This window comes from Melozone crissalis, unplaced genomic scaffold (assembly GCF_028551555.1).
Source record: "Melozone crissalis strain CALT ecotype California unplaced genomic scaffold, PUWL_Pcris_2 ptg000083l_1, whole genome shotgun sequence".
NCBI lineage: Eukaryota > Metazoa > Chordata > Aves > Passeriformes > Passerellidae > Melozone > Melozone crissalis.
In genome coordinates this window covers 313091-327384 of record NW_026535860.1, presented here as the reverse complement: position 1 = coordinate 327384, position 14294 = coordinate 313091, and the positions used below count along the sequence as shown (strand labels likewise).

General features: G+C 48.8%; 1 pseudogene; it reads left to right on the top strand.

Moving 5' to 3' along the window:
* The first annotated feature begins 1939 nt into the window (after window positions 1-1939).
* LOC128946701 (protein ecdysoneless homolog) lies at window positions 1940-10425 on the top strand (annotated as a pseudogene).
* The last annotated feature ends 3869 nt before the right edge of the window (window positions 10426-14294 follow it).

Here is a 14294-nt window from a genome sequence, read left to right as displayed (position 1 = left end):
CTTCTAGAGATAAGACAGATCCCACTGAAACAGCTGTGATGAAACACTGATAAACACCTGCCTTTGGATAGAAGAAGATACAGTTTGTTGGACCCTTGATCCTCTCACAGATTGCACAGGTGTCAGTGCTGCACTGCCTGACAGGATCATTGATTGTGATCTCTTCTGGTTCATCTTCCACAGATAACACAGGAGAGTGGGTGGTTGTTCCACATTGTGGCTGTTATCCATTGTAAGCTGTTCAGTGTTTCATTGCTATGGATACAGGAATGCTGGAAGAATATTGTCTCCAATTCCTGAGACAATCACTGCTGATATATTTGTTCCATCATGTGAATTCCCTCATTTTTATAACAGGCATTATTCATAGGACATCATTGTGGAGAGTTTTGTCAAAGAGTGGCTTGAGGAGAGAGGACACAGCCAAATTGATTTGGTAGAGATGTCCTAAGTAGGGCAGAGGCCTTTTTGCAGGCAGGGTGTCTGTTGAGAAAGTAGCAGGCTAAAGAATGGAAAAGTACAAGACAGTGCTTAATTCCAAATCTTTCACCTGCAAAGATAACGTCTCCTTGGGCCTAGCAGAGGATGATAAAGAAATGGACAGCGAGGTGTGAGAAGTAGAGAACGTAGGCCCAAAGGAATGTGGATGAGTTAATGGTATAGTTTAACCAATAGATTGCTTGGCTTATAGAATATTCATGAGCTTATTATTTGCTGTATAGGTGTTTGATGCTTTCTTTAATAAACTGGACCTGTGATGAACCATCTGGTGTCCTGGTCTCCTTCCTACGACACATCATTACCTTATTTATAGCTGGCTTTTCATGAACTTTGACGTATCTTTGACATGGTGTCACTTTGGGATCTCTCTGTTTTGTTCTGCAGCTGCATCTCTTTGAACAGGCTGTCTGCAGCCGTTCCCTGCACTGCCTGCTCAGCCTTTAGTCCCTTCTCCTGTTCCAGCAGGGTTGCTGTGCCTTGACCCTGGGCTGTCTCATGATTTTCCTGTGTTTCCAGAGTTCCAGGATGAGATCTCTGGGCTCTGTCAAAAGCCTCATCTGAGCTGAGGTCCTGTGGTCTTTCCCGACCCTTTTGTGCCACATCCTCATGGGACAGGGCTGTGACCTGCTGAGGGCAAGGCTGCTCCTGCTCTGTTGCAATCACACACAGCCCCAATTATTCTCACAGGAGCACTCCAGCAGTTTGCTTTGTTTGGGGCATCTCACAGCTGGCCTTATTGAGAGATTTGTTTTTAAGGTATGTGGGGGAGACCCTCCCAATGAGGGTCTGGGCTCTGGCCAGGCCCTGGCTCTACATGGTTGGAAAATTGGCAACAAACCCAGATGTTTTCTGCCTCAAAACTATATTCAAGTCTCTTGGCCTTGGCAATTTGACCCTATACCAACAGGACAGCTAGATCAAAATCAGTTAAACTTAAACCTAAGATGCTGCGAATTGATATACACCTCCCTAAAAGCAGAGATGACGCCGTTATCCCTGTAGATTAATTACATTGAATAAAATTAAATACAACAAGAGTAAACGAGCCGAGTAAGTCAGAACTGACCCAACTCTCGAGTCAGGGGATAAGAGCCGGTTGCAGGGATTTAATCGCGTTCGGTCCCACCGGTGTCGGGCCGGGACCGGTGCTCAGGAATGCCGGGAACCATCTCCCGTCGGGGACAGGGGGTGACCGGGCCGTCACGGGGCCCTGCTCGGTGCTGGGGGCAGCGCGGGCGGCAGGCCCGGGAGCGGGGCCGGGGGATCACGACCGGGACCGCGCTGGGGCTCGGGGCCGCGCCGGGCACCGGGGCAGCGGCAGCCACTCACGGCTGCAGCGGTTTCCGCGCGTATCGCGATATCACCCTCAGCGCCGCCGCCCCGCCGCCGCCATCGCGCCGCTCCTGCCCGGGGGCGGAGCGCTTTGGGCCCCGGCGGGATGGAGGCGCTGCGGCGGCCGGCGCTGCCCGAGGACGCGGTGCGCTCCCGCCTGTTCGCGGCGGCGGCGGGCCCGGGCGGCGAGGCGCTGCTGCGGCGCTGCGTTGAGCTGGCCCTGGTGCGCTTGGCCCCGCTCCTGGCCGCCTGCGTGTGGCAGCGGCAGCCGTTCCGCCTGCGCTACGTGCCGGGCCGCGGTGAGCCGGGAGCGGGCCGGGAGGCGCGGCGGGAGGAGCGCCCGGAGCGGAGGGACTGGGAGGGGCACCCGGCGGCCGGGAACCGGGAGCCAGTGAGGGGGAACCGGCGGCCGGGAACCGGGAGAGTGTGAGGGAAAAGCGGGGGGGTAGAAGGGGAAGCCGGCGCCCGGAATCGAGTAGCCTGTGAGGGGGAACCCGGGAGCGTGTTAAGGGAATCAGGCGGCCAGGAACCGGGAGTGTGAGGGGAAACCGGAGGGGTGTGAGGGGAACCCGGCGGCCGGAATCGAGGAGCGTCTGAGAGGGAACCGGGGGGGAGATCGTTTGAAGGGGATCCGGCGGCCGGGAACCGGGAGCTTGTGAGGAGGAGGCGGGAGAGTGTGAAGGACACCTGGCGGCCGAGAACCTGGATCTTTTGAGGAAAATCTGGCGGCAGGGAACCGGCAGCGTGTGAGGGGGAGTTGAGCCCTGTGAGGACGACCCGGTGGCCGGGAACTGAGGGCGTGTGAGGGGAAACCGGGATAGTTTGACGGCAATCTGGCGGCCGGGAACCGGGAGAGTTTGAGGGGCACCCGGCGGTTGAGAACCGGGATCTTTTGAGGAGACTCCGGCAGCCGGGAACAGGCAGTGTGTGAGGACAACTGGGCCGTGTGAGGGGGTCTCGGGGGCCAGAAACCAGGAGCGTGTGAGGGGGACCCGGCGGCTTCCCCGACTCTCGGTGTCACAGCACGGGTTAGCCCGGTGAGGCATCTGGTGCCACCTCCCTGGTGCAGCGGGGCCATCCCCGAGCACAGGACACAAGATTGTGTCAGCAGGGTCTGGGATATCCGCAGTGAGGGAGACTCCGCAGCCCGTGTGGACAATCTGTTGCTGGGCACGGCGTTGCTGAGCCGCCTCTCCTGTCTGTGCCCCGTGCAGGCGAGATCCCGGCGCACTTGGGCGGCACCGCGGTGTTCGGGGATAAGGTGGAGGATGAGTGGTTCATTGTGTAGCTGCTGCGGGAGATGAGCAGGGAGTTCGCGGGGCTGGCAGCCAGGTAAGGTGGGTGCTGCTGAGCTGCTTTAGTGGGAGGGCTGCCAAGGGGCAGTGCCTGTGCTCTGAAGGTCCTGTCTTAGCATTGCCCATCCTTGGAGGTGTTTCCCCATCCCAGACACGTTGGAAGTGTCCAAGGGCAGGTTGGATGGGGCTTGGAGCAGCCTGGGCTAGTGGAAGGTGTGCCTGGCTGTGGCAAGGGTGTTGGAAGGAGGTGTTGATCTTTAAGGTCCCTTCTAACCTAAGCCTTTCTATGAGTTTATGAATATTAAAAAAACCCCAGCAGACATGGATTCAGAAGTGTCCCTGAGGGTAGGGAATGCTCAGGGCTGGAGTGTTGCTGTTTCTGTAAGGACACAGGCTTTGTCTGGTCCAGGTGAAATAATGAGCAGACACCTTCACACGAATATGGATGGCTGCTAATGGAATGAATTAAAATGGACATAATTTATTTGGTCATTAGCAAAAAATTGTTTAATTATTTTCCCCTACTCCAAGATTCTTACAAGGGCTGGAACAGAAGACCAAAATAGATTGCAAGTGAGTACCTGGACTGTCAGGCTCATACTTTCCTTTTGTTTGAGGGAACAGACAGAGTGAGGGAGTTGAGAAGGTTGCATTCAGGGCTTTTCTTAGCATCAGGAACCAGCAGAGGTCGCATGTGATACCTGAAATGCTGCTTTTTAGTTCCTGTGATGTTCTGAAGCAGTTAGGATATCCTGGTTCTCCTAAAGCACTTCTCTAGTTGAAAAGAAACGTGGTTTTTTTGTTGTTAAGGAAACAAGATGTATTTGATGAAACGTGTTGCAGTTCAAATGGGGATTTTCCAGAATATTAAGGATTTTTCCTAATGTATTTAGAATGACAAAGGTTTATATTTACTTGGGGATTTCAGTTTGGAACAAACATTGTATAGCCTGAAAAGCAATTTATCAGAAAAATCTTTCTATGATGTATTTTGAATGCAGTCTCAGGCACTGCCTGTAATATGGGTGCCTCCAAAGCCAGTCTGGTGACCTGGAGGGAGTTTGCTGGCTGTCCCCAGCCCAGTCGCGCTGCAGGGAGTGTTTGTTTCTGCTCTGGCTGTTGCAGGTGACTTTCACTCGGTGTTTATATGCACAGCTGGTGCAGCAGCAGTTTGTTCCAGACAGACGCAGTGGATACACCCTGCCCGCCCCAGCTCATCCTCAGTACGGAGCCTGCGAGCTGGGCATGAAGCTGGTAATGATTGCTGGGGCATTTTGGCCTTGGCTCATGCATGCCCAGGGAATGGGTCCTTGTCTGGAGGTTGCCTGCTTGTCCAGAGAAATGTGAGCAAAGTCTGTCACACCTTGAGAACCTCTTGTTGTTGCATCTTTTATCTGCAGGCTCATGGCTTTGAAATGTTGTGCTCCAAGAGCAGTAAAGTGGCTCCTGATGCCAAGAGAAACGTGTTAAGCGGTCCTCTGTGGGAGAGATTCCTCAGGAGCTTGAAGGAGAAGGATTATTTCAAGGTCTGTGAGTATTTCAGAGTCTGTGGCTTTTTAACATTGCAGGGAAAATACATTTTAACCCTTGAACTTGTGTGAGGAGCTTGAATCCTTATCTCTGTGTGAAATGAACTAATGTGTTTAAAGGGGACATGTGCAGCTTGTTTCCCTTTGAAAGTAATTTATTTTGGAAATTAAAAAGGAAAAAGCAAGATGTGGGGATTGATTCATTCATCTAAAGCAAGGGGAGAAATACACTTGAGTGAAGAAAACTCCCATATGTGATTGTGTGAGGTGTGACTGATTTCACTGGTTTACATTTCATTTCCACCCCTCTAGAATTCAATATTCTTCAAGATCCATACATAACACCATCGACCTATCTGGGCCCATGCAAGTGTAATTTTTATGTGTGTGTGGTTTTTGTGACTTCTGGGGGTTTTGGTGAGGTTGTCTGGTTTATTTTTTTTGTTTCTTTTTTTAAGATGCCTTTCACTACTTTTTTGATGTTAATAAATGGGACATAAATTGACTACTTGTTTCAAGGTTATCAAATTGGACAACACTATTGAGATTCTTAGCTCCATATCCTTTAATAAACTTCAAATACAGGAATGCCCTTTGCAGTATTGAGTTCCAAGTGTAGATGGCCAAGAGGTTTTAGTTGTTTTGGTTCTCTCAGCATTCCTGTGTGACCAACAGTCACCCTTAGAAAGCCTGACTGGGAAGAGGAAGGGGAGGGAGAATTGTTTGGGTTCATGCCTGTGACTTGCATTTAACAGGGAGAAATGGAAGGATCAGCCAAGTACCTGGAACTGTTGCACATGGCAGAAGATCACTTCCAGCAATCTGTTGCAGTGCCAGAAAGGTGAGAGCTACTTGAAATTCATGAGTGTCATATATCCTACAAATCCTGTAAGTGACCTTTGAAATGCTTGTTACAAACACCTGAACCCTTTTCTCCACTGCACATTGAACATGGGAGCTGTGGCCAGGACATACAAGTACTAATTCCTCTGGAATGCTCCACTGGGAGAAGTTCTGGCTTGAGTAACTCTTTTATCTTGGTTATGTGAAATGCTGAGCTCTTCCAAGTGGATTCCAAGTGGTGACTGCAAATCAATTTTTGCTTGGTTGACTGTAGAAAGTGTAGAAAAGTTTCATTGAAAAGCAGTCCCAGTGAATAATGAATACAGGGTAATCTATCTCCTTTGCTCAAGGAGCTGGCTGTGGATTTCTCTGGATGATCAAATCCAAAAAGTAAATCACTGCAAAAATATCTGAGGCTTTGCCAGCCCATAATATCTTGACTGTTATTTTTTTGAGTTTCCAGTCTGTGGTGTTTAGGATCAGGTAATCTTAATATTTACCAAGGCAAATGAAATGTAAAGGAAAAGAGCCATGACCAATGGGCTTTGGAGCCATCAGCTGGGAATTGCAGGGACTGACTGTGTCCTGTTTTGGCCAATGCTCTGTGTAGTGCTCTGGTACTTCCCCCAGATTAATTTCCCTTTTTGATGTGTTTGCACAGAAGGAAAATGGAAGAATTCAAGTGAAAACCTGAATGCAGAGCATGTGATCCCATTGAATCCATTTCAGTAAATTCAATGTTTTTCTTCTAGCTGTGATGAAGTGAGCCCAGGTGATGAAATCCTGACACTACTACAGACAACCCCCATTGATGTGAAGGAATTGGAGAGAGAAGCAGCTTGTCTTCCTGCAGAGGATGGTGAGCTGGATGGGGGAATTATTCCTATTACAGATGATTATTTGTGGGGGTAGAGGAGCAATGCTGACAGCTGTGAAGGGAGAGCCAATCCAGCCTTCCTTAAGACTAAACACTGGGTTGGCTCTCCCAGTTTAGAGTAAGCCTTTCTTCCTCCACTTAGTGGCCCAAGGCTTCTCAGTGACTAGAATGGTCTCTCTTAGTTTGAGCTCTGCAAAGCAGAGTTTTTAAGTAGTGACAAGAAATCTGCACTCAGTTCTTCTCATCCTCTCTCTGGCTTTGCTGTGTGTGACCCAGGACCAGCACAAGAGCTGAGCTGCAGAGCTGAGCTGCAGGATGGTTGCAGTCCTGTCAGTCAGCTGGTTGGGGCCTGTGAGCCAGCAGGCTTGTGCAGAGTAACAGATGTGTGCTGTGTTCTTTCAGATGACAGCTGGCTGGATATTACACCAGGTGCTCTGGATCAGATGCTGAGGGAGACAAGAAATGAGTCCCTTCCTTCCCCAAATGAGGAGGAGCAAAAGTATGACTTGGAAACAGTTGCTGAGAGCATGAAGGCTTTTGTGTCCAAAGTCTCCACGCAGGAAGGAGCAGAAATGCCATGGTAGTAGCCCCTGGAGTGTGGCTCTGGTGTGGAATGTTGCACTGTGCTGCAGCCCTGTGGTTGGTTGTGTGATGCAGAGAATCAGAGTTTGAAGGTGCTGTGCTGAGCAGGGCCTGAAGCAAAGCCAGAGCAGTGAACCTGTACTTGCTTTAAATCAGCTTGGTGCCACTCTGGCACTGGTGCAGGTTCAAGTGCTGCAAGCTGAGCTGGTCTCTGTTCCTCAGTTGGATTTTGTGGTCTTCACAATTTTTCTCCTTTATTCAAAGAATTCTTCCACTGGTTGTTTGATGTCTAATGCACACAGGCTTCAAACTTCTGAGGACTTTTAAATTCAAATGTCCCAACTTTGGTCCTGACTTGAGAGAAATCAGTATGGCTTGTGCCTGTGTCAGGCTTATGCAAGCATAGAAGCTTCATTTCTTTAAAAATATTTTTAGATTTCAGGTCATCTGATGAATCCCATGTTACCTTTGATGTGGATTCTTTTACAAAAGCCCTGGACAGAATTTTAGGTGAGATTGCTTCTTTCTTTGAAACAAATGCCAGCACTGATTTCTTTGCTGTTGTACTGACACAACATCATGTGCAGGGGCAGACTTGGAGGAGCTGGATTGTGATGATGTGGATGAAGAGGAGGAGTTTGGTTTCTCAGCTGAGGATGATGAGGAGCTGGATGCTGGGAATGGAAGGCAGGAGCAGAAGGTGTCTCCTGAGGAGCTCGTGGGCAGTCTCAAGGCGTACATGAAGGAGATGGACCGTGAGCTGGCACAGAGCAACGTTGGGAAAAGTTTCAGCAGCCACAAGAGAGGGGTGAGTGTGCCTTGAGCTCTGATTTGCAGCAGTAATTTCCAAGCAGGAAATGTGCTGCAAGTGGCCATTCTGAGTAATGGGATTGGAACCTTCCCACGTGCAAGCAAAGTGTGCTGGACCTGCACCATCATACATTTTTTATAAACTAAAGCTTAACTAAGCTTGGAATTTGCCCATCTTTTCCAAGGCTTAGTTCCATTTCCCTGTTTTTAGTAGTAGGGCAAGAAGCTGCAGCTTCACTTGTAAGGTCCTGTGGTAGTTTTCTCCCATAGGAAGCTGAGCCAGGACTCAGCAACACTTTGTGTCCTTCTCTTGGAATTTAATCTGGGTAATGGACAGTGGTGATTTTCAGCTGGCATGAGCATTTGGTGTCTGAATTCCTGTTTGTCAGGACTCAGGAGTGTACTGGACTTTTTTGGCTGCACAATTGCTGTTTCTTTTCTCCTGTGGTTTGCCCCTTTTTTTTCCCCCTTAAATGTGCTCATGCAATTTGATAAAGCTTTCTTTTTGTACTGTCTGCAGGCAAGTTCTGTTGGAGCAGCCCCATGTGAGAGTGCTGGCCCTGATTGTGGAGCTGAGGCTGCTGAGCTGGCAGCCCTGGCTGTGGACATGAACCTGGTGGCAAAGCTGCTCGAGTCCCGCAGTGCCCAGGCTGGCCTGGCAGGACCCAGCTGGAACATTTGACAGAGCCTGGGGGTGAATTTACCTGAGAGCACAGAGCTCACTGGCAGCTGAGCAAGGCAGGGAGAGCCTTTGCACAAGACATGGCTGCTGGGGAGATGGAGCACAGACACACAAGCAGGATGTGGGAGAAGAGGCCAAAGGTTTTAATTTGGAGCATTCTGTTCATTTTTGTGTCACTTCAGCAGAGTGAATTTACCTGCAGAAGCTTCTGTTTGCACACTGTCTTGGGTGGAAATGAGATTTTCCCAATGTTAGCACATTTTCAGAAATCTGGGAAATGATGTTGAATGCATGACTCAAATGAGGTTTTGTTTTATTACAACACCTCTCTTCCATTTTTTCATTCAGTGATCCAATTTGCCACATTTCTAAAATGTCCTTTTACCCATTGCTGAGTGGGGTCAATATCTGGGGAGCAGTTCTTGTTCTGAAAATGCTGCTGCCTTCAGGGGCAGGTGGGGAAATACCACATTGCAGGAAGAGTAATTGGACCAAATGTGTAAATATTGGCCAGCAGTATTTTTTAAATTTATTTCAATAAAAACAGAAATACATCTTGATTACTGAATTTTTTGAAGGTATGCATAACTTCCTCAGTGCAGTATCAGTTCTTGGAGTGAAAGTATTTTTGTAATTGTTCATTTTCTGAATGAATTCCATTATTGCTGAATGTTGATATACAGCTACTGCTGGCATGATGGGAGCCCAGGCTGAGCAGTTTGGGGGTTTTTTTCAGTGAAAATGTGGCTGGAAGGCATGCAGCATGTTGCTTTCATCTGGAATGACAAATCTATTTTAAATATGGGAACTTAGGTTTCAACAAGTTAAATTTGATACAAAATACATAAAAATTCTTGATACACAGACACCAACAGGGCAGTCCTGCTGGGTCCAAATCAGCTTCTTAATTTCTCTTTATTTCATTTTCATTCAGCAATGAATGAGTTGTCCTGCACTGATGTTGTGTAATTTCCTTTGTCAGCAGTTCAGGGAGAGCACTGGCAGGTTGGACAGGGATTAGAGATGGACAGCAAGAGCTGGGAAGTGTGAAGAAGGTTCTGCTACATTTCAAGGAATTTGGACTGCTGAGAGGTGAGAGACTCAGACAAATCTGTGGTGGAAAAATGGGGTTAACAGGGGGTTTGTAATTGAGACAAGGCTAATGAGCATTTAGTGGTGGAAAACAGAGGTACTTGAACCTTGGGAAAGGTTGGTGTTTGACCAGGGAAGCTAATTTACACTGAAAATACATAAAATTCTCTACTGATGAGTAGCTAGATCAAGTTTAGATACTTTGAAACATAATTGAGTTGAAGAACATGATCACACTGAACTGCTGTGTGGCCTGTGCTATAGAAAAGGTCCAAATAGATGGAAGGGCTCTCTTAGTGCATGAGCAGAACTCCTAAGCTGAGGTTCAGAACAAAGCTGCTCTTTTGCAAACACTCCAGCTGCTGTTGCTGCTTGGATAATCTGACTTTTCCATCAGTGGGGCTGGGATTTCTCTGGGGCTCTGCTCATCCCAACTCTTTCCATTTGTTCAGCAGCTTCCCAGGGGAGCCCTGCAAGGCTCTGGGAGTGCTCCCAGGAGAGTTTGCCATGGAAGAAGAAGCATTTCCATGCTGCCTCTTCCACTGCTTTGAGGTAACACACGAGGCATCTCCACTTTTAATTCTGAGAGTGTTTTTAGTGAAGGAAGCCTGATGGAATTAATTAGGGCAGACAAGTGGTGTGTGGTTCCCTTTCAATGGATTTCTGTCCAAGTGTATTCTGGAGTTGTTTAACTGGTTAATTTTCCCTTATAGTCTGTGTTTCAACTGGGGGAATCCCCATTCACCTGCAATGTTGAGGGGATCAATGGAAAGGAACCCTGCCTTGGCCATTATTTCAGGGCTATCAATGGATGGGGAATCCCCATTTTCTTGCTGAAATAGATCACGGAACACCCTTTGTGATGGGATTTTATAGGTTTGAAATGAGATTAAACCTTCAATTTTCATAATCTTTAAATTGACAAGGAATCTCTGTTGTGCCTTTTTTTTAGCATTGAAATGGGTAGAAACCCCCACTGATTCCATTGAGGGATTTATATCGAGGGGCTACAAAGGCTGGAAAAAAAGAGGCACAAAAGGGCAGCAAAAAAAATGGTGGAAAAAAAGTTGGTAGAAAAGGGGTGGGAAAAAAGGTCTCAAAAACAGGTGGCGAAAAAAGGGCAGAAGAAAAAAAAATGGAGGGGAAAAATGGGCAAAAATTGGGGAAAAAAGGCAGCAAAAAACAGGGAAGGAAGGACAGAAAAAAACCAGGGAAAAAGGCAGCTAAAATGGGGGGAAAAGGGCAGTAGGAAAAGGGGGGAAGAGTGAAAAAATGGAGATGGCATAATGGTGTAAAGGTCGTGTTTAAGAAGCAGGAAAGCTCTAGAAAGGTGAGGAGAAAAGGGTGCTTAGCATGAGAGGAAAAAGGATGGAAATATGAGGGGAAAAGAGCAGGAGTCCCAGAGACACCCCCAGAGCTCAGGCCCCCCTCCCCAATCCCACAGACACCCTCAGGTACCCCCAAGAGAGCCCCTGCAAACCCCACAGACACCTGGGCCTGGATTCCTGCAGGAACACTCGGGAACAACCGGGCTCCTTGCAGCGGGATGGAAACAACGGCCAGGGCTGGGAATGTGTGCCCACTGTGCTGCCAGGCTGGGAATCAGCTGGGTGGGGCCATGCCATGGCAAAGGCTCCTGAACAAGTGCCAGGTCTGTGGGCTGCAGCTGGAGCTGAGAAGCAAAGGGATTAGTCCAGGCAGGAGAACATCCCCTCATGGGGTACTGCTGCAAAGTGGGCATGTTTGGAACAGAGCCTCTCCTTCAGCAGCCCAACGCTGCCAGATGGAAATTGCCAAGGGCACGAGGCTGGGCAGTGAAGAGCAGAGCTGCTGTGAAGGTAAAGCTCAGTTCATTCAGAGAGATCACACAGGTCACCTGAGCACTGTTACAGGTAGGAAGCAGAAAATGAGAGATTTCCAGGAAAGCCTTTGTAGTTTGGTGGGGAAAAGGAGTCATGATGCCCAATGGCTGCAGGGATGGTGATCCAAATGAGTTCTGAGCAGATTTCCTTTATTTTTTCAATTGGAGAGGGTTATTAACCTTAGCTGCTGTTGCAAGGCCAAACAGTTTTGGAATCTCTTCTAGTTTCATCTAGCTGTCCTCCATGCTGCATACTCACAGCAGCCATATTGAATTGTCATATAATGTGTGAATTTGCTTGTGTCCCTATCCCAAATGTCATCCTTCCTGGGTTTTCAGCTTCTTTTTAACATGCTAGTAAATCTTCTGCATCCCTCTGCAGTATTTCCATGGGTAAACCCACTGAAGAGCACAAGCTAAAGGATGCTACCTCCAGCTGAGCACAGGGAGCAGTGGGAAAGGATGTTCTATCAGCATTTTCTGTCCCTGTGCTGATACTGTTCTCCCTGGGAGGGAGCTGGGAAATCCCTATTTCTGCTGCTGTGCTCTTCCTGATGTGTGTCACAGCTGATGCCAACCCCATTTTCCCAGTGTAATGATGATTCTGGATGTCTGAGTGTACCTGCTGGCCTTGGAAATGCCACTGATGGTTATTAAGGAGAAGGCAAGTCCCACCATTTCCCTGTGGGAACAGAAACGTGTGGCCGTCCCTCAGTGCAGCTCTTTTGGTGACAGCGGTCAGTGGCCATTCCTGGTGCAGTTTTGTTATCATTTTTTCTTATACCATTCTATTTTATTCCCTTCAGACTTCCCACCCTTTGCCATTCCTCACTTCTTACCCAGCACTGCCCCAATGGTCCCTGGGTGCAGCTTTTTTAGAGAACAGGGCCCGTCCCAACAGGCGGCTGCTGCAGCCAGGGCAGGGGCAGGGCAAGGGACATCACAGCGCTGGTGGTGCTTGGAGACTGTTGGCTTTTGCAGTTCAGGCAGATCAAATCAATCCCAATTGTAAGAGATTTCCACCATCTGCTACTTCTCCCCTCTTTTCCTGGATGGATTTGACAGCTCTTCCTTTCCTCCCACAGAGCTGGAAAGCAAAATGCCCACCTGTCCCATTTATTTGGCACCACTTTCTCCCTCCTCCTCTCTCTGCCAGCTCCAGCAAAGCCATTTCCCCCACTGGCACCAGCTGCCTCCTGTCCCTCGCTCCCATTTTGCCCACTCTGAACTCCTGGAGCCGCCTGCCCGTGGAGCCGCAGCCGCCGTGGGGCCGGGTAATGGTGCAGGGAATGCTGGCAGGGATTCTTGGGCTAGGCTGGACCAGGCCAGGTGCCCGGGGCCAGGAAAAGCGCTCGGAGCCTCTGCTGCTGCCCCTGGGCAGGCAACAGAACACAGCAGGAAAGGCTCGGGGCTCTAAGGAAAGGCAGCCAGAGATCTCTCACACATCATGGGCATTGGAAGCCTGGAGTGGGGCCATTAATTTCCATTGAATGTATTATGAAAGAAATCACAACAAAAGAGTGAGTAGGCTGCCAAATCCTAAAAATGCACCTTCTCCACACTGTTCTCTCCTTCCTGGGCTTCACTTTATCCACAATTCCCTCCCTCTCTCCTCCCCACACAGTGACACAGAGGGATGGGGGTTACAGCCACATCATGTCACTGCATCCCCCTCAGGGAGACAAATCTGTCCTGCTCTGTTGTCATCTTTTCACGGGGGTTCCATACTGTTGTCTCCTTATCGTAGATATTTCACACTTTCTTGGTGTTTTCTCCTGGGCAGCTCCTCAGAGCACTGACTCTTCATTCTTCACAAAGTAGCCAACTGACTCCAGTTCCCTTCCCAACCTGCCAGCCCACTCTTTCATAGCACTCTTCTTCTCATTGGTTACAGCTGTGGCCTGTTAAAATCAGGCCTATTCCTAATATTTGCTAATTGCCCCATCTACAACTCCTTAGGGGTAAGATTACTTTCTGGACCATCTTTATTTTCTTATATTCTATCCCCCTACACTGCTCCAGCCTGGGATTCCTCCCACAGGAGGACAGTCAGATCCTTAGTGACAGTGTCCTGGTTCAGGGCAAATTTGAGCTCCTCTAGGAAAGCAGATTCATTTGGCTCCTCCCTGCAACCAATCTGGGAGAAAATACCTCCTTGGAGAAAGGTGGAAAAAACCTATTTTTTAAACAATAAAACCCCTTGCTGCTCCAAAAGAGATGACAAACTGAGAAAGTCCTCCTCCAGGTTGCAGTTCAGCTCACTGAGTCTCCCATCAGTCCCTCTGGTGCTGGAAATGTTGTGCCCCAGGCCCAGCCCGGCAGGCCCCAGGTGTGAGCTGCTGGTGCTCTTCTGGGTGTTCAGTCCAGAGCAGGTTCAAACAGGTCTGAAAAAAGGGGAAAAGGAAAAAAAACAGAGTCCAGGGAACTTCTTTGCCTCAGCTAGCTCAACTAACTAAAAGCCAAGGAGAGCTCAATCCTGTTGTCTGTCCATCTGCAGATAACACAGTCTAGGAGCAGGAATGTGGAGGAGTGGGAGCAGTGTCTGAAAACAATGCACGCTTCTTCTCTCCCCTCTTCACTCTCTGGAAGATGTCTTAAAGAGGCAAAACTTATTATTCAGCATAAACAGAAGAAGACGATTTGGGCTAAAAGCATCATATAGTCAACTTGGACAGACAGACAGACCATTGCCCACAGTCAGGTGCCTGATGCCAATAATGGGATTCCTCCTCAGCATGTGTCAGCGGTTCTTCCTCCTCTTCCAAAGACAGTTCACAAGTGCCACATTCAGACCAGTTGGTGATGATTTCCAAGAGGCCAGGAAGATTTGGATTTCCCATTGGAGCTTATTGTGTCATGAGGGCAATGCCCTCACTGCAGGCAGCGTCGG